General features: G+C 40.4%; 1 long non-coding RNA gene across 1 annotated transcript in view; it reads left to right on the top strand.

The window, feature by feature from the left end:
• LOC116664915 overlaps nt 1–19,164 on the top strand; it is a 33,777-nt gene extending 14,613 nt beyond the window's left edge. Inside the window, exons 2-3 of the long non-coding RNA XR_004321461.1 lie at nt 3,691–3,856; nt 18,988–19,164. This is a non-coding gene — a long non-coding RNA (uncharacterized LOC116664915). The remainder of the gene's footprint in view (nt 1–3,690; nt 3,857–18,987) is intronic.
• Nucleotides 19,165–19,629: the final 465 nt, after the last annotated feature.

The raw sequence follows: 19,629 nt of genomic DNA, 5'->3' as shown, positions 1-19,629 counted from the left end.
TAAAGACAATCAGATATATCTCCTGTTCTATAGTAAGGAATTTGTCTGGTCTTTGTCCTGGGTACCTGGGAGGGGGATTTCAAAACCCTTGGAATTTTCCAAGTGATAGGAGTGCCTTTCTTATTCATGGTGGGCCCGTGGACAACACCTGAGTTTATGACAAGGAGATGACTCATGGAGGCTGGTGATGATGGGAAGATGAATCCTGTGGTTCCAGGGTTAGGGCTTTGATCCAGGCACTATCAACCTGATCTCCAGGGAAGGAAGAGGGGCTAGAGATTGAATTCAATCATGTGGCCAATGATTCAAACATTCACATCTGAATAATGAAACCATGATAAAAATTTTGGACACCGAAAGCTTGGGTGATTCTCTTGGTTGGCAAACACATCAAGGTGCCCAGAGGATGACGTGTCCTGAGTCACTGAGAGGACATGGAAGCTCTGGGCTTGAGATCCTTGCCTTATGTGTCTCTGCATTTGGCTGGTTTACAACCTTTACAATCCTTAATAATAAAACTACAATCAGAAGTATAGTGCTTTCCTGAGGTGTATCAGTCCTTCCAGTGAATTATCAAACCTGAGAGAGTCATGGGAACCCCTGAATTTGAGGCCAGTTGGTCAGAAGTGCAGGGGGCCTGGGGACTTCCTGCAGTGCAGCTGGTGTCTGAACCTGACGGGAAGGCAGTTTTGTCGAGGACTGTTCCCTTCACCTGTGGAGTCTGCAGCAGCTCAGATCTGCATTGCAGCACTGCAGCTCCCACCCTCAGAAATTCAGATTCACAGGAGAGATAAGACATAGATGCTAATGAACATTAAAAGTGTCATGCAATAGTTAACAGATATACCGTGGGAAACGAGAGCCAGGAAAGAGAACTTGCAACTGGGGACACTGGAGAAGGCCTTGGGAGAAGGTGGCCCTGTCTGGAGACTTAAAAGATGAGAGAGGTTGGGACATGCAGAAACTGTTATAATAAACAACATGTAATGAGTACTTACTCCACATCAGGCTCTGTTCTAACGCTGAACACATAATAAATGAGTCAGCATACACTGTTCGTGGGGTTGCACTAGCATCCCCCTCCTAAGGCGAGTACACTGAGGCACCCAGGGATCAAGCAACTTGCCAGAGGTCGCATGGCTAATAAGTGGAGAGCTGGGATTGAACCCAGATGATGTCAGTCTAGCTCCCATATCTTTAACCACGACACTCAACTGCCTTTCCAGTGAGAAGAAAGATATTCCAGGAGGAAGGAATAGCAGAATCAGCTGGGAAAGCAGAGGTATAAACATAAGGGAAAAGGAATAACATCAGATAAGTACTTTGAATGCCAGACTAAGGGCTCTGAACTTGATGTAGGAGGTATTAGGGCACCGAAGTATCTTGAGACCAGGGCTTTATCATGGGATTGGTGGACTCTGAGGCACTGCAGTGATGTAGTTCATTACCATTGAAAGCATGGGACCACTCCTCCAAACCAGGGTGCTGCTCGTCCCCTCCTAAATGACGAATCACCTCCTGCCTGGCTCTCAAGTGATGGTGGATAGACTAGAGGCTCCAAGGAGGAGCCGCTCGCTCTCATTTTTCAATCCCCCATGGCAGTTGGTCGAATGCACACTACAGGCACTCGAGTATTTGTGGAATGAGTGGATATTGTACTAGGCTGTACCATATCCAATTGCCAATATTTGACCCTTTTTGACCTACAAAAATGGCAATCCATTATGGTTTCAACCTATTTTAAGGCACTGCATTACAATTATCCACAAAGATGGACTAATGTTAAAATTCAAGCACATTACTGTTAAAGGCATTAACATAGGCATTAGAAAACTTATAAAGGACTATTGTTTGGTTACAAACAATGTTGTACAGAATTTAAACCAGAATATATGTATATGTATATCAATATTGTACTATATTGTACATATGTATGTATGTACATATATTGCACATATGTGTACATCTAATATTCATATATTAGTATATCATAGAATATGTGTATGTGTGTATATATGGAGAGAGAGAGAAAAGTCTGTCAACAGGTTATTTCTACAAGGACTGTTACCCATGCAATCTTATCCTGATGTCAAATCAGAATTCAAACTCCATTCAAATCAGGTTTATGTACTTGAGGTAAAGCTCAGTACAGTAGATCAGAAATAAAGGGAGGGGAGGGCATAGCTCAGTGGTAGAGTGTGCAGTTAGCATGCACAGGGCCTGGGGTTCAATCCCCAGGACCACCACTAAAATAAACAAATAAGTAAAATAAACCTAATTACCTCCCCCCCCCAAACAAAACAAACAAACAACAAAAAAATGAAATGGAAGAAAGAGAAGCAAGAAAATTGGATAAACTTTATCCTGTAGTTGATGTTAGATACAGTGTCTCATAGAGGATTCTTTCTCCATGGGTAAAAAGAGATCATTTTTAGCTGCCTTCAACCAAGCAGTTAGGCAATTTTAATAGTTAGATATTTATCATATTAGAGATGACATCATCAATCAAAGGAAAAAGATGAGCTGAGGTCAGTGTCCCTCATTAAGCCAAAGAGATCTGCGCACCCTTCTCGGTCTTCTCGACCATGGCTACTTCCACAGAGGGTCAGGTGTCAAAGCTAAACCCCCAAGGGTGGTGGTTGTCTGTGCAGCTGACCTAATGGCAGCAAACACGTAACTCAGACAGCATGAGTAAAGCGTGTAGCACGCAGCCCCGACTTTGCAGCCACCCCCAAACTTCCAGCGAGGAGTTTCCACATACACAAGAATCACAATTCAAGGAGAAAGGGAATTTAGAGTAGATTGAAACCCAAGTCAAAATCCTGCCTAGCAAGTCTGTCTTTATTTCATATGTTTGCTTAGTTTAATTGCACAGGAGATTGTAAAAGACAATTTATTTCTGAAAGCAGCTCAGACCTGCTCATTGCTTGCTGACTCTCCTGAAACAGACCTACTAGTGGGAAAGACTTTTCCTAAAGAGTCTTTTCAAAATATAGTGCTCTGAACTAAATATTCAATAGAGATAATTATTTCTAAGCTAGAGGAAGCTGAGAAGCTGGACTAGATGTGTGAATCACTTAACTTTCGAATTGTACACGAGGAGTGCTCACTGCCAAGGTCTGAGATCTAGCCGAACTGAAGGGCAAACGTTCCCCCCTAAATTAAGACAATTTTGACCAAATGGCATTAGGTATATCTTACTTTTACAAATCACCGGGAAAGTCTCTTAAAATCTCAAGCGATTTAACTTTTCTAACACCATAGTCAGAAAAAACTCAGCTTCTAATCTTTAAACTTCATAATCAGTCCAGATTGTACCCCTCAGATGCCAATCTTATAAAGTGAAATCCATCATGTGCTTCCTAATGTAAGTCCCCCCAACAGCATCTTTTGAAGATCAACCTCCCACTACCGCCTGCCCCCCAAAACCACACATACAACTACCCTCAGCCTCTTGTAAATCTCTCAGTTTTGTGTTCAGTGAAAACAACAGTACGTTCCCAATAGAATCGCTCTTCTTTTCCTCCAAGTTGTCCAGAGTTTTCTTTTCGAAGGAAGAGAGATTTGGAGGATCGGTTCTCGAGCCAGGAGAGTCTTGTCTACAGTTGCTTGTAAAACTACAAAGCATGGGGGGCCCCTCCTGGGCACCCCAGTTGCTTATTTTTGTTTGCTTCCCTCCCCTCCCTTCAGTTCCTCCTGCTTGAACATGAGAAAGAGCCTGTTTCTCCAGAAGCCCCTCTTTCCAGGAGACATCAGAAACCCCAAGGACTCAGGAAAGCCATAGAGCACAGACTTCTAAAAGGAGAGGCCACTTCTATGCTCCTCGAGTCCTCTCCCCTGATTGTCAGTCTACAAGGTACCTCATTTCCTGTTCAGATTTCCACTGGGGCTAAGGGGTTTGGACAAGTGCCATTTTCCTGGCCTTTGTAGCTTTTCTCTCCTCTTGTTTTGCTCTGCTCCAAAGAGCTTTTCTTCTCCTTTGGTGATAAAATAATGATATAGCCGCCCTTCTGGAAGTATGCCCGGAACTATATGAAGTAACACACCCACCCCGCACTCAGAGCTCCCCACCCCTCTCACCCTCCTTCTGACCATCTAACCCAGTATATGTTGATTCAACTGTTTTTTCTCCCCACTCTCCCAAAACTGTCAGCTGCCTGAGGGTGGGGACTTTGTCTTTTATTGCTGGGTCCCTAGAGGCCAGCACACACACATAGTAGACATTCTATAAATATTTGTTGAATGAATGAATAAACGTGCATACATTAGATGACATAAATGAAGAGAGTGAAGAACAAACCTACATAAAACTACTTTTCTAACACTTTTTCTGTAACAGTGTGATGAATACTGGTAAAGGGTTACACAGTTACCCAATGAGTGTTAACACTGTCAAGGGCATTCTGGAAGTAACCCTTAATATAGAAGGGGGAAAAAATGACCTTTGCTTTCAGATATATATATGACATTCTTGGTGGGGATTTTTTATTTTTTAAAGAAATAACATGTTAGACAAATGTGTGAAAAATTTTTATTCAAAATATAAAATATGGAGTCATATCGTCAAACAATGAGTTCTTTCGTTCTTTGAATACCTCAACCACCAACAACCTGACACACCTCTAAAAGGAATTTTATTATCTTTTTGGAGAAAAGTCACCTTCACCAAACATCATATGAAAAGCACATATGATTTTTAAAGCAGTATCTTTTAAATTATTGACTACAGAATCATATGGTACTTTCTAAAAGATTCAGAACTAGTTTGAAAGCTTGTTTCTCTAAAAAATGAAAGAAGAGGGAAAGGGGGAAGAATATGTTATAATCTGATTTAAGCTTCCAGAATGAATCACTTTTTTTTTACATATATACATTCTTTTTCATATTCTTTTTCGTTACAGGTGATTATAAGATATTGAATATGGTTCCCTGTGCTACACTTAAGGAATTTGTTGTTTATCTATTTTATATATAATAGTTTATATCTGCTAATCCCAAACTCATAATTTATCCCTCCCCCCCACCTTTCCCCTTTTGTAATCGTAAGTTTGTTTTCTATGTCTGAGAGTCTCTGTTTTGTAAAGAAGTTCATTTGTATCATTTTTTTGAGATTCCACATATAAGTGATATCATATGATATTTGTCAGAATGCTTCACTTCTTAAAATTTTATTTCTCTGTATATTGTCAATGCCACAGTAAAGAGTTTGATTTCCGCAGGATCAAGGAATCTCTTGTTAAAATCAAAAGCTGATGAGTACATTATAAATGCAACTCTGTTCAAATCTACTAACCTACGCAGCAGGGATAACTCTGCTCTGGATTCAATTTTGCTTATTAAATATGAGTTGCACTATTGGAGTGGGTACTGATCCTCAGGCTTATTTCTACCCACTGATGGGATTTTGATTGCAAGATGCAATGACATCAACACTCCAGCCAGTGGAGGAAAGCCTTGCTCACGATGCAGAACACCAGATGTTTCAGTGTTCTGCTCCTCCCACCCGGAATCCCAACTTTCTTCTGGTTACCAGGCATCCTTCAGTTGCTTTCTCCTTTATGCCTCAGTAATACTTTCACAAATCTCCCTAGAGCACCTATCACAGTGTTTTTAAATCAGTAATTTACACCCAGGGTCACTGCTAGCCCATAGGGCACCTTTGTGTGAACTACTCTGTGGGTGTCAGAGAAAGATGGGATAACACCAACTATATAATTTTATAAAGATTAGAGAAAAACCTAGGGCAGGGGAGGACACTTATCTTCCCTCCTCCTGGGCCCACACCTCCTCCTGGAAACAGGAGAGGGATTTGTCAACAACAAAATTTTTCGTTGTTTAATTCAATTGTGAGTTATATCCTGTTAAAAATCATGGAAGTTTTCCTATAAAGATCAAATCTCTTCCAGGATAAATGAAACCTGGTCAACATTTTGCATGAGAAAGATTTTTTTGAGACAAGTCACCTGATTTTCAAATGCGGGCTTTGCAGGTTGTCAGCCACTGAGTCACCTCTTGCTTTTTAAGAGGTGGTCTTCTATCTCGGGTGTTGGATGAGAGCAAGAAGGAAGTGCAGTGGTGCTTTCCTCTTGTGCCTGAGACCATCTAAAAATAACCTTGATCTATTCACCCTCCTGCAAGCTCTTATGGAAGGGGAGAGGGAAGGAAGAGAGACGTGAGAAGGGCCGAGGGGCATCTGTTTCTGGGCTCTCAGCAACATCCTGATGCACACAGTCTGGATGAATTGGAGCACCGGATGCTTCTCTCCCTGGTCCTGGCCGACAGGGCTCTGTCTGGAGAGTCCCTTCTCCACAGGCTAAAAGCTCATCCTGACCAGGGGGAGAGCTGCCCACACTCTTCCACTCCCATCTTCTGCACCATGCTCGAAGCACTTTGTTATACACGGGTTTACTTACTAGTCTGGCCAGGAGTGCCTGTTTCAGGGACTCTTAGGTTTTAACCCTAGAGATAATCTATCTTAGTGTTTTCAGATGTCTTTGACTTCATAGTAAGAAAAAAATTCTCATTGCAATGCTGTATGCACATAACTACATAAACATAGATTTAACTGAAAAGTTTTTGGAAACAGTGTTCAGTCATATGATGTGGAATGCACCCTAATATTTTCTCTTCTCTTCTTTTTTTTTCTTTAAATGCTGATCACAACTCACTAGATTGATTTCATGAGTCACTAATGGGCTGGGGCCCACCGTCTGAGAATCACTGATCTACTTTAATCCCCTTATGGTATAGAGCAGGAAGCCGAAGTCAAGAAAGGTTAAGCAATCCAGATAAGGTTACACAACCACTGCCTAGTGGCAGAACCAGGACCAAAACCCAGGCAGCAAAGTCATCCAACTTCGCTAATTATTAATAATAAACATTCTTCTTGCAAAATAATGAGCAAATGCTGGGCTAATACTGTGAAGGGTGCATGCTATTACAAAACACGTGGATTTTCAGATTTTCTTTTTTAAAGGTGGAAGATTATATTCACTCAAAAAAAAAAAAAAAACTAAACTAAATAGAAGGTCATCCCCCAAATCCTCACACACATATCATTTTCAGCTACAAACTCCAGTTGTCTAGGGGGCTAAGTCTTTCTACATATTTACCTATATAAATATATATATGTGTGTGTGTGTGTGTGTGTGTGTGTGTGTGTGTGTGTGTGTATGTGTGTGTATATACTAGGTTTGTTCCTTTTACGAATGTTTTAAATTACATCTGCTGCTTGGCTCCGATTTGCTGGCTCATGGACACTGCTTTTCACTGACATCTCTAATGCAATAGGAAAAAAACCTGAGCAACCAGTCCTTCCAAAGATCTTTAGTTAAGCCTGCTTGGTCACAGAAGGGCCAGTGGGCATCTTTGTGATCTCAGTTACACTAGGGGACTCTACAGAGGGATGAATGAGAGAGTGGGAGGTAGCTGGGCTAGAGACACATCTAGTAGTAGTCCGAGTCTCGAACAGCCTCAGCAAAGCTCAGCAACCCCACAGCCCATCCTCCTTAGATGGTTCACCTTCAAGGGCCGCGTGCATAGTAACCGCAGTTGCCTATGACTTCATTACCCCTCTAAGAGTAGTATTTCCATTGAGATAAGTTAGTCTTTAAAAATGAAGCCTTACATTTCAGCAACCAGCAGATTTTCCTTCAACAAGGCATGCGTGCCTTCCTGTTCCACTTATTTTTATCCTGTCTTTTAAAAAGCCTGCTCCAGCCAAAGCAAACACACACTCTCTCTCATTAGCAGCAAGACTGGTCTCCAGTCTGCCCAGGATACGGAACTGAGGATGCAGCATGCTGATTTTGCCCGTGGCTTTTTTTTTTTTTTTTTTTTTCATTGATATAGTACCTGTTCACTGGTTCATGTGTCAGCTGATGAAAGCACCAATGACCTTTTCCAACAATTGGCCTCTGTCTTTACATTGGCTTTCTGCACTTGACTGGGAGCCATGAAGATCACCTTAAGGGCACCTTTCAACCTATTCCTGTGAAATGGCAACAGAACAGAAAATGACATAGAAGTAAAGGGACACTGAGGAATAGATAGAGGTCCTTTCAGCTTGTGAATGGGAAAATGTCATAGATTGCTTTTGAGCATGTTCCAGCTGGAGGGAAAAAACGCTTTGGGGGAAACATATGGACCACATGTGCAGAAGCACTGAAAATTAGGCATGAGAGTTATCTATGCAAAAATTACCACAAAAATTCCTGCTGTGATCATTATAAAATTACCTTGGAGTGTGGGTTTCTGGTTCACTTTCCAAGCCATGCAATTCCTTTCATAAAACCCCTAGGCCACATAATACCTCTCCCCTTGGTCGTACCTCAGCATAGCACAGTAAATATCATGTCTCTTCCAAGCCCTAAATACTAGGACAACTGTGTAAGAAATGATTCCTTTTTGGCAGAACAGGAAGAATAAATCAGAGGGCTTGATTATAACCTTTAAAATTCAATTTTTAAAAATTGGTATGTTTCTGTACTTTCTAAAGACAGACATCTTAAATAGTGCCTGTGTTTGTTTTGGCAGACACATGGGTGACTCTTGCAACGGGCAGGCTTCCATATCCGTATTTATGGCAAATATGTCAGAATATAATCTATCCCAGTGTCTATGAAGGGATCAACACTTACAAGCTATCACTGTCCTCTCATTATATTGCTTTATTTTGTCTCAAAGATGGACATAGAGATTGCCACAAGGTGGAGAATAATCAATACTCAGAAGAAAATAGAACACCTACTAACTCTTAGAGCCAAATAGAGGGACGGTATATGAAACGTTTGTTTCATTTCTCTTCTCTTTGAGTGATGCGATGTAACACACCACAACTCAGTATAGTCAAGGAGGTGGCATTTTACAGGGCTAACTACTAGCATGACAGAGAGGAGGTTCCATCAAGCCAAATTTGCTTCCAATGACACTAGCAATTCAGTGACATTAAAAAAAAATTAAATACCATTTCCAAAAGGGATAGTTACCTTTGAAGAAATAATATTGTCTTTTCTTTGACTTTCATGCTCCAGTTCATCCCCAACAGATAGATGAAGTGAAGAACCTGTATCCGTACCGTGAACAATATATTTCCTTTAATGTCAGTCCCAGGTGAAATGAACCCAGCCAGAAAGAGCTTGACAATCTCTCCAATTTAATAGTCAACAGTCCTTCAAAAAGTAGGCTTGTGATGGTTGTGACTCCAGCAAGTTGGCCATTTACAAACGGATTGTGTCCAAGTTTCACTTATATATTCAGAATATAGAGTGTCAAGTATAGATGCTCATATAAGCAATATAAAAATGGTTGGTTCCCAGACCAGCCCATAGAATCTATTTCCCTCATGTTTTGGTGATAGTGTTGAAGAGGCAAAGGAGTATGAAAGATTCAAAGAGGAGCAGTCAGCCTTGGGAAGACAATCTATGGCACAAGAATCCGAAACAATCACCTTATGATTTCCACCATTTCCAGAAGGGAGAGAAGGAAGGAGGATAAGAAAGAAGGATGGAAAGAAGGAAGGAAGGGAAGAAAAGAAAGAGGAAAAAAATAACCAAATCAGCCATGGTCCAACCAAGAAACAGAAACCACCCTGAGTATTTTGGTTTTTCAAGAGACAAAAAATTAGGAGGTGGTGAAGCAACTCAGAAATTTGCAGCAGCAGGAAATTACTCTTATGCCTGGAGTGGAGGGTCAAAGAGAGGAAGTGATGTTACCAGAATCCGGAAGCCAGATCACCCTGTGGAAGCTGGAACCACCGTGGGCCTGTGCACTAGGGCTGGAGCCACGGATGAGTTGTCATAAACACCATCAGAGAAGAATCTGTGGATTCAAGGAAGGACAGGAGAAATACCATGGTTTCTCCCTTCCTCCCACTATCCAGTTCCCACTGGTGCCTTCCATTGGCCAAACTCAGCCAGAAACCAGCTGACACAGGATCCCAGAAAACTCAGCCTGCAGAGATCAGTCTCCTGCAATGCAGAGCAGGAAGGGGCAAGGAATGGATCTGAGGGCTCATGGGCCAGGCCTGGCACACTAGCCAATTAACAAAAAAGAAGAGGAAAAACATCCAATCCCAGGTCTAGCAGATTTAACAGGAAGGGGTTGCTAATATAATTAGCCCTGAGTTCAAGGACCACACATGATCTAGATAAAAAAGTCAAATATAATACTACCAGACATCAATATGAAAGATGCCACAAAATAAATCATGACACCTGCCAAATGAATGATCATGAGTGGGGAGAGACCATGTTGGCCTGGAACTGACTTGGTTCTGGTTCAGAAAGAAGGAAAATCAGGCTGAAATCAAGGCTTCCGGGGCAGAGCAGGCACCATCTATGGAGACAAACAAGTGTTTTACTGGGTCAAACACCACATAGTTGCAGTCTACAGATAAGTGAAACCTGAGGAAAGGCACCGGACTGCTTGGTGGGGGAGGAGAGCAGGTGAGTGACTCACGATCTTACCATGTTGGCCCTGGTCTAGGCCAGAAGCCACACTGCAGGGTGTTTCACGACTAGGTACCGTCACACTGGAAAATCTGACCATGAATGGAAAGACAAAAAGAAGCTTTCAGGGTGGCAGGTTTCCACCAAGGATCTGGTTTAAAAAGGAGAGAGGGGAAGGGAGGGAGAGATAGTCAAGACTAACACCCACGGCCAAGAACGTGCACAGTCAGTTCGTCTGCCAGGCCCCAGTGTTCCCCGGCAGGCTGCAAGCCACTCGGGCAGGGGTTGCGACTCATCTGTCGCAGCAGTTCCAGGGCCCTTGAACCGTGACTGGCACATAGTTGGTGCTCATTGCAGAGTTGTCCAATGAATGAATGGGCTGAGGTGACACCTGGGTACACTGGGCAAGCAGAAGAACCACAGAGGACGCATGGCAGACGCCCTGAAGTGACGTGGCAGCTCGCTGGCCTGCTGGAAAACCCCAGCGGCAGCCAGACCAGTGTGGGCAGCTGCAGTCAGAAAATGAGATGGTTCTTTTGAGCAAATATGCAGAGTCATAAATAGCACAGGCCTATGCAAATGGCCACAGCTGCCCAGCAAAGGACTGTGGGCGCATTCAGCACACGACACGTTCCTGCCCCCCAGATTCGGCCTGGCTCTCCCGCAGCTCAGAGAGGGGCGAGGGCTGCCACCCAGAGGGGAGACCTATTGAGTGGGGACAGGAGCGTCACCATTGTGGTAAGGCTTTATAAGCCTGCCCTGAACATTTTGCCCTGAAGAGCCTGTGCTTCCAATATTACTGCCTGTGAAAATGTCCCAACCACTGAGCTGGTTTCAAAGAGGTATTAAGAAATGACTCATGTGTACAGTTAAGTAATGTATAGCAGCTTTAATGTAGGAATTTTTAATGTGACCCTCTGTATCTAAGACTAAGACAGACTTCCTCCTTTTTTAGAGGGGGCTTTAACAGAGAAAACAGTAACATATGATCATTTTCTGATGTGTATCACCTCCCTGAAACCTCTCACTCAGCCCAGGAAGAGGGTGAGGCCCTTAACAAAATGGATGAGAAGATAGTGCTACTTATTAGCCTTTTGAGAGAAGGAACCACACCCGATTTATATTTGTCTTGAGTCCCCTTTTCCTAAGGCAAGAATCGAGCCCAGTGCCTGCTTGTTGTAGAAACTCAAATATTTGTTGAATGAAACAGGCCCTTCAGAGAAATTGTAATGATTCTCTCAGTTGAATTTTGAAAGAAATTGAAAACTACCAGGTACATTTCATCATAACAACAGTACTACCCCAACAGTAATTAAAATGTATTGAACACAAACTAAGTTCCTGGATTTGCGCTAAAGCTACAGTCGACACGCTACCCTGCACACTCTCCAGCCAGGCACAGAAACTGCTGCTGCTGGATGTAATCAAACCCTCAATCTTATTTTTATTTATTTATCCCCCACCTTTTCCTATAAAAGATTTGAGGGGACCTACAAGATACATACATCAAATAAAATTTTAAAGGTGTCATAGTTTCTGGGGGCCATCATAATAAAGTACCTCCAGTTGGATGGCTTAAATAACAGAAATTTCTGGTCTCTCAGTTTTGGAGGCTAGAAGTACGAGGTCAGGTTTTGGCAAGATTGGTTCCTTCTGAAGGAGCTAAGGAAGGATCTGTTCCAGGCTTCTCTCCTCATTTCTGGTCATCCTTTGGCTTTTGGCAGCATACCTCCGTCTTCACATGGCGTTCCTGCAGCATGCACGTCTGTGTCCAAATTTCCCCTTTCTAATAAGGACGCCAGTCATGTTGGATTAGGGACCCACCCTACTCTAATATGATCTCATCTCAACTAACTCCATCTGCAATGACCTTAATTCCAAACATGATCACATTCTGAGGCACTGAAGGTTAGGACTTCAACACGTGAATTTTGAGGGGATACCATTCAACCCCAAACAAAAAGAGAAAAGGAAGAAAGCATGTGGGAATACCGAGCAGATAGACTACACGCAGTTCTCTATTCACCCTTCTAAAACCTCACTAAATTAATTAAATAAAATAAAAAGTTATTAATCCACGTGCAGAAAGAGACTCCGGGGAAGACAACAGCAGATAGGAGATGGGGGGTAGATAGCAGAGAGAGGAGAGGGAACTGACCTGGCCGAAAAGAATGAAGTTACAACCCGAGGCCAATAAAGTGTGAGGCATTTTATCACTCCACAGCATTCCAGAGACCTTGTACTGGGAGATGCCAGATGCCAGAGGAGGCAGGGGTCAGGAGAGACACTCAACACGGACGTTGGTTTAACAGTCCAGAGTCAGAGGCACCCAGCCTCTACCCCACCCTGCACAGCCAGATGACCTTGTTTCCCAAGCAGCCTCCTAAAAGATTTTTGGAGAGATTGAATGGAAGGGCCCAACCCAGAGAATATCAGGCATATAAGAGGGCTGGGATAGGGTGTAGGCACAGAACTTAAACTAGGGATATCAGGGGAGAGCCCACAGATCCTGTGGGACTCTCAGCCTCCTCTCTCTATCCAGATTTTAGAGCACCTGCAATTGAAAATATGAATACAAAGATGAGAGGATGGAAGATTCTACACTGGAGACCCAAGCAGCCTCAGGGGAGTATCTTGTGATAATATTTAAGGTTCCTCAACAAAAGACTGTTTCCCCACTTGGTTATCCTGTAGTGATTCCTAGCAATCACCAATCCTTGCTTGTGTTTATAGAACTTCAGGTGAGCTTTTAGAGTGAGATGCTCTTCAATCATAAGATGTTCTTCATCTCACACTTAAATACAAAAGGACAATCAGACGCTAGAAGAAAGCCTGTGAAAGCCAGACATGAAGTGAATAAACAAAGACACCAGAAGGAAACAGAGAAAATGAAAGGAACCAAAGAACATTTTTTTAAATCAGTAATCAATATCCTTAGGGAGATAAGGAAGCATAGAATTCGATAAAAGAGAACTGGAGAATAAGAAATGTTTCTTGGCAATTAAAAATATGATAGCAAATTAAAACTCATTCAGAACATTAGAGGATAAAGACAAGAAAATCTTTCAGAAAGTAGAACAAAATGTCTTAGAGTTAGAAAATAGGAAAGAAGAGGTAAGAAAAGAAAAAGATCCATTTGGGAATTCTAATATCTGAATAATAGGAGTTGCCAAACAGTGATAAGAGAAATGGAGAAAAAAAATTTCAAATAGCAATAATAACAGTAATAATAATAATAATGAAAGAAAAATTTCTGGAACTGAAGGAAACATGTCTCCAGATGGTAATGATCCACTGAAAACCTAACATGACAAATGAAAAAAGAATATTCAGAACCAAGCCTCATCATTGTGAAATTTGAGAACACCAGAACTAAAGAAAAGACCTAAATGTTCCCAGAAAGACAATACAGGTCACATAGAAAGTATTGGAAAGAGAATGACATTGCAGGTAACATAGTGTAGTTAAAAGTATAAACTCTGGAGCCAACTCCCTGGGCTTGTAACCCAACTTACTAGCAGTGTGACTTTGGTCAAGTTACTTGACCTCACTTGCCTCCATTATCCATCACTGAAATAGAGATAGCAAGAATCCATCCTTTATGTATGGGCTCTAGAAGACAGACCTCAAGGGGAAAAAACTGAATTAATATAATTGAGTATATAGAAAATATTATTGATAAGCATGCTATAGAGACAGAGCATTGGGGAAAGGGTTGATGAAATAAAATTCTTTTAAGGCAGGACAAGAAAATTTTTAAACATATAATTCTCTCTATGCCTGTTTGAGCCAGTACCCCCTCCTCTGCATTATACATTAACTAGATTCCCTTAGAAGACATAGGAATGCCTACTTACAAAAAAAAAAAAAAAAAAATTTCCTCCTGGCGCCAGCAAGGTAACTCCTTAGGAGATAACATTCCTTTCTCAATACTGTAGGGTTCATAATAACCCACTACTTGCCTTGTTGGACTATGTAAACTGTCAATATGTTACTTTGATGTATAACCCTTTGTCTCAAAAACTTATATAACTGTGCCTTGTCCTCTAACAGGTGGGAGAGTCCTCAGAGATTTTTGAAAGACTGTCTCCTGAGTTATAATCCTCAGGGTGACTTAAATAAAATTTTCCATTTCTTTCTTAGATTCACTATTAATTAATTTTTTCATTGATGGGGGAAACATAAAAACAGAAAATCAGGCAATTTAAAAAATAGGCAGCTTTCAAATCCAGGAAAAACAAAGGGTATACAAGAAAGAGGATATAGTAGTAGTCATTGCTTGCTCAGAAGCAAATAAGATTTGTATAGGCAAAATGGTATAAATGCCAACTCTCAATTTTCTCTTTTTTTTTTTAATTGAAGTATAGTCAGTCACAATGTGTCAATTTCTGGTGTACAGCATAATGTCCCAGTCATGCATATATATATATACATATATTTGTTTTCATATTCTTTCTCATTCAATTTTCTTGATTTAACTAAAACTGTGATACAACTGAGTTAGGAGATGGAGAGAGGGGAAAGGGTAAGAATACAGTGGAGAGAGCTCAGTCCTCATTTGTCAAGATGTTAAAGTTAATAGTTCATATCTAAAACTGAGAATTAAGGAAATAGCAAGTAGATTATGTTATTTCTAAACATGGAGAGAAACACCTGGGGATGAAGCCAAAGAGCTGAAGTGGGATGGATGGGTTGGGGAGCGATGGAGTAGGAAACTTCTAGTTTTTCGTTATAAATCTTTTAGTACTATTTGGCTCTTTAAACCGCATACATATGTTACTTTGATAAAAGTATATAACATATATATGTTACTTTTAACTTGAAAAAAAGAAAGACTAGAAGGGAAGAATTCAAGTATTAGTAGTGGTTATATGTAGATAGTATGTTTATAGGTGATTCAGTATTCTCTTATATATTATCCAATTTTTCTGTAAATAATATGTATTACTTTTATAACTTAGAAAACACATTTTATTTTTGAAATGAAATAAAAATTAAGTGAAAAGAAAGGTTGTATAGTTTGATGTAGGCTAAAAAATGATTTTCCTAAAAATCATCACTCTCATAAAAATATAAAATGAACACATGTTAAAGATTAAGTAGATGATGGAACTAGTAAGATATTACAGCTGATTCAAAGGAGAAGTCAAAGAACTACAAATTATAAATGCAATAAAAAAAATGTTGAAATGAATTTGCAAAAAGCGGTCTATCCACAGAGCAAGAATCAGTTACATTCTGCAGACAAACTATTTGTATTTTTATAGACAAGAATTATGTACATTCCTATCAGTTTTCTATAAATTTTTAAGGAGCTGTAACATAAGCCCAGTCAAAGATAAACAGGGGCAGGCATTCCTATATGATCAGATAATCCCAGAGGTTTTAGTGCTCCTTTGAAAGGATATCCAGTCATTGCTTTTGTCCCTTTGAAAGTCTCAAAATTTTTCCTTACATATAGTTAAAGGCTAATTAGTCTATGGAATCTTGTGTCGTAAAGTCTTATATGATTATTCAATAGTGGGATGCAAGTTTGGTTTGAGTTCATAGAAGCCAAAGCAAAAAAGAAAAGGTTACAATTTTACTGACATGCCCACTGGGGCTTAAAATAGTTTGAAACTGAAGAAATTTCACTTTATTTTTAATTGCTGGCAAAAATTTTCTCTGAAGAAAGGATAAATTTGCCTTTGTAGGCAGCTTCCTTTGTTTGGGGAAAGTTTATCAAAGATGCCTTTATTTATACAAATGTAAAGCAATACCCACCCATTGTTTTAAAACAACATTGTGACGTTGCCACTAACTTTGAATGCAGTTAGATTAAGCAGTGTGTTTAGTGAGGAAAATTGGGTTCATTTTAAGTAATATCATGTCACTGGAAAGTTTTTAAATTTTAATTCCTTTCTGTATGGGTTTAGATGAAACTATCTCTAAGGGTTAGTATTGGGGATGGATGTGTGCCTTTTTGTGCAAGTATTTGCTCCTGTGAGAGATAAGACTGGACTTTGCCAGGAGATCCATCCTTCTGACGTCTTTATTCTAGATTGTGAAAAGGGACTAAACTTGTCTGGACTGAACCTATGATGAGCTACACACACAGTGTTTCTTAAAATGACCCAGAATTGATCATGTTTCCCTTTCCCCTCTTCCCATCTCCCTAACTCAGGTATATCACAGTTTTGATATAATCAATTATTGGGATTTCCTTATTCAAGCCAGGAAAGCAAGACCATATACTACACGTGCATATTTCCCTGTTCCTAGAGTTGATCGTCTTAGGACAGGAAGGGAGCACACCTCACACAATCTCTGTGAACAGACGGGCAGAAGATGATCAAGTCTTCCCCTTCCCAGAACAAACCTAAGGAATTGTGTTCCTTTTCATATGTATAAAGAAAAATTAGAATTTGAATACCTATCAATGAAGGATTGGTTCAAAAATTCAATTATAGCAAATCAAAACAATGGAATACTACATAGACATCAAAACAAATGTAGAAAATATCTATGAATTGACATGGAAAGAATTTTTCTCACATGCAAAGGGTGGGCAGCACAGAGCCATTGCAGCTGCTCAAAGAACCAACCACCTTCTGTCTCCCCAGACCACCATCCTCCATGTAAGGTCAAAAGCTGTCCATCCAGGCTTCACAGTTAAGCTCCAAGCAGGATGAAGAGGAAAGGGCAAAATACAAAAGGTACAGGATAGCTGAATCTTCTTCTTTTTTTTTTTTTTTTTTCTCACCAGCAAGATGATAGTATTTCCAGAAGGCCCTCCCCACGTCCATTTCTGCTTATACTTCGTTGTCCATGACTGTTGCAACATGACTAGCTGCAAGGGTGCCTATGTGATCTGTTTTTTCAGTTTTCAGCTAGACACTGTTGTTGCTTTGAATGAAGCCAAGGGGACAGACCAGGTACCTGGCAGAGTCTGCCCCAGGAGTGTATCAAAAGAATGTACACCAGTTAACAAGGTTTGTCTCTAGGGATAGTATTCTAACTGATCCATAACCTTCTCCTTTCTGTTCTTTTGTATCTTCTGGAGCTGTATCATTCTGTATTATTAGAAATCCGGAACCTCAGGTCCCACCACAGACCTACTAAATCAGAAACTCAGGGACCAGTAATCTGCTACTATATTTACTACTTCTCAAGGTGATTCTGAAACTTGGGGAGGACTGAGAAAAAGTGCACTATATCACTTTGAAACATTAGTAAAAAGAAAAAGATATTTATACTTTGAGAGAAAGAAACTGTGACAAGTCAAGGATCTCACTCAAGCTAACACGTGTTTTTCACAGTAGAGCTACAAATACAACTTAGTTAATGAATGTGTCGATTGTTTCTTCCTTCTTTTGAATCATTGACATTTTTCTGGTCTTTAGCAGTAAGAGTTTTTCAAAGCTGACATTCAGGGGGAAAAAATTATCAAGCTTGTGTTTTGATTAATTTCTTTACGTATTTCTTATGTTTTATCTCCCAAACTTTCAAAGCCTCAGCTAGGTTTATGGTAAACTTTTTTTAAGTACATAAAGGGAAAGAGAAAAAAGAATTTGGAGTGGAAGTTGGGGAAAGAGGGAAACAGATCTCATGTGGGCAGGCTCAGAACTGCAGGAACTTGGACTGTCAAAGAAAATGCTGGCTAAAAGCTGGAAACTACTTCCTTCCTCTTCTAAATGATAAGTGGGCAGAGAAGGGGAAAGGAAAAGTGATGGCATTTTGATTGGGAGATGAAGGTGACAATGAAATTAATGTTTAGGCATTGCCAAATGCCGAACAATTACACCTGTCTTTCAGGATCAAGAAGCAGTTTTTTTGATGTTGCATAAACACCATAATAATTTCTTTTTCTTCTTTTTGTGAAATATGTTGTCTAGCTCTGTTTTAATTTTCAGAGGGTGTATAAATAAGTATGTAAAGCTCATAGCACCTGAAATGACACCTCACTGGATTGAAAACACAAAGTTCACAGTCACTAGAGAAAAAATATCTTTTTCTGGCAAAAGTTTCACCTCCTTAAGTAGATCCTGAATTATATCATTGTAACCACAATATGTAAGAAGTTAGCAGATTCATTACTCCAATTTTATCAATCAGAAAATGTCACCCAGAGAAATAATATGCAAGTGATTTTAAAAGACTAGACTTTCCAGACAAATATCATATGATATAACTTATATGTGGAATCTAAAAAAAGTATAAATTTTATTTACAAACCAGAAACAGACTCACAGACGTAGAAAACTGTGGTTACCAGGGGAAGGGAGGGAGAGATAGATTAGGAGTTAGGGATTAACAGATACACATTACTATATATAAAATTGATAAACAATAAGGACCTACTGTATAGCACAGGGAACTATACTCAGTTTCTTGTAATGGAAAAGAATCTGAAAAAATATATATGTATATGTATAACTGAATCACTTTGCTGTACACCTGAAATTAACATTGTAAATCAACTACACTTCAATAAAAAATAAGAATAAAAAAAACCTAGACTTTCACGTGGAATTTTAATGATTGATTCCTTCTACTGCAGGGCCTGGGACAAGTCAGCCAGTGCGGAGGTGTCCTTGGCTGTGCTTCGTGTGGTTTATATTCTGGTGTCAACAGATCTTCAGTCACCTGTATGATCGCTACATGTACTTCACCAATACAAAGTGCTCCCAAAAAATCCTTGTGTTACCAACATCCTTCTGGAAATTGTGGCTTCTAATCCCTGATTCTTGCCTTCATTTTTCTAGGAAAATAAATAAAATATTCTCATACGTTCGCAGACATTCTGGCTACTGTGTCTTGACAGTACTCTTAAATAGTGTCACATTGGAGAAGACAGAGGCAAAACAGGGCAGGAGAGTTGAGGTTGTTCAAGAGAGGTGTGGGAGGCAGAGTTGCCAGAACTTGGTGAGTGGTTGTGCTGAAAGAATGAAGGAAAGAGAGGGGTCCAGAGCAATTCCTTGTTTCTCTTGGTGACTGAATAGGTGCTAGCACCTCTCTCCAAACAAGGGACTATGAGAAGAGGTGCCGGTTGGAGAGAAGATGAGGTTAGTTGCCACTCCAGTGGCCTTTCCCCCTTGTCTTCTTTGCTAAGAGAACCCCAATTTTGTTCACTCTCTTCTGAGGAGCTATGACTTCAGGGGTGGCTGGACCCCTTTCCGGCACCCATGCAATAAATTTTGTT

Source organism: Camelus ferus, chromosome 7, assembly GCF_009834535.1.
Source record: "Camelus ferus isolate YT-003-E chromosome 7, BCGSAC_Cfer_1.0, whole genome shotgun sequence".
NCBI classification, from domain to species: domain Eukaryota; kingdom Metazoa; phylum Chordata; class Mammalia; order Artiodactyla; family Camelidae; genus Camelus; species Camelus ferus.
This window is presented reverse-complemented; position numbering and strand designations above follow the sequence as displayed.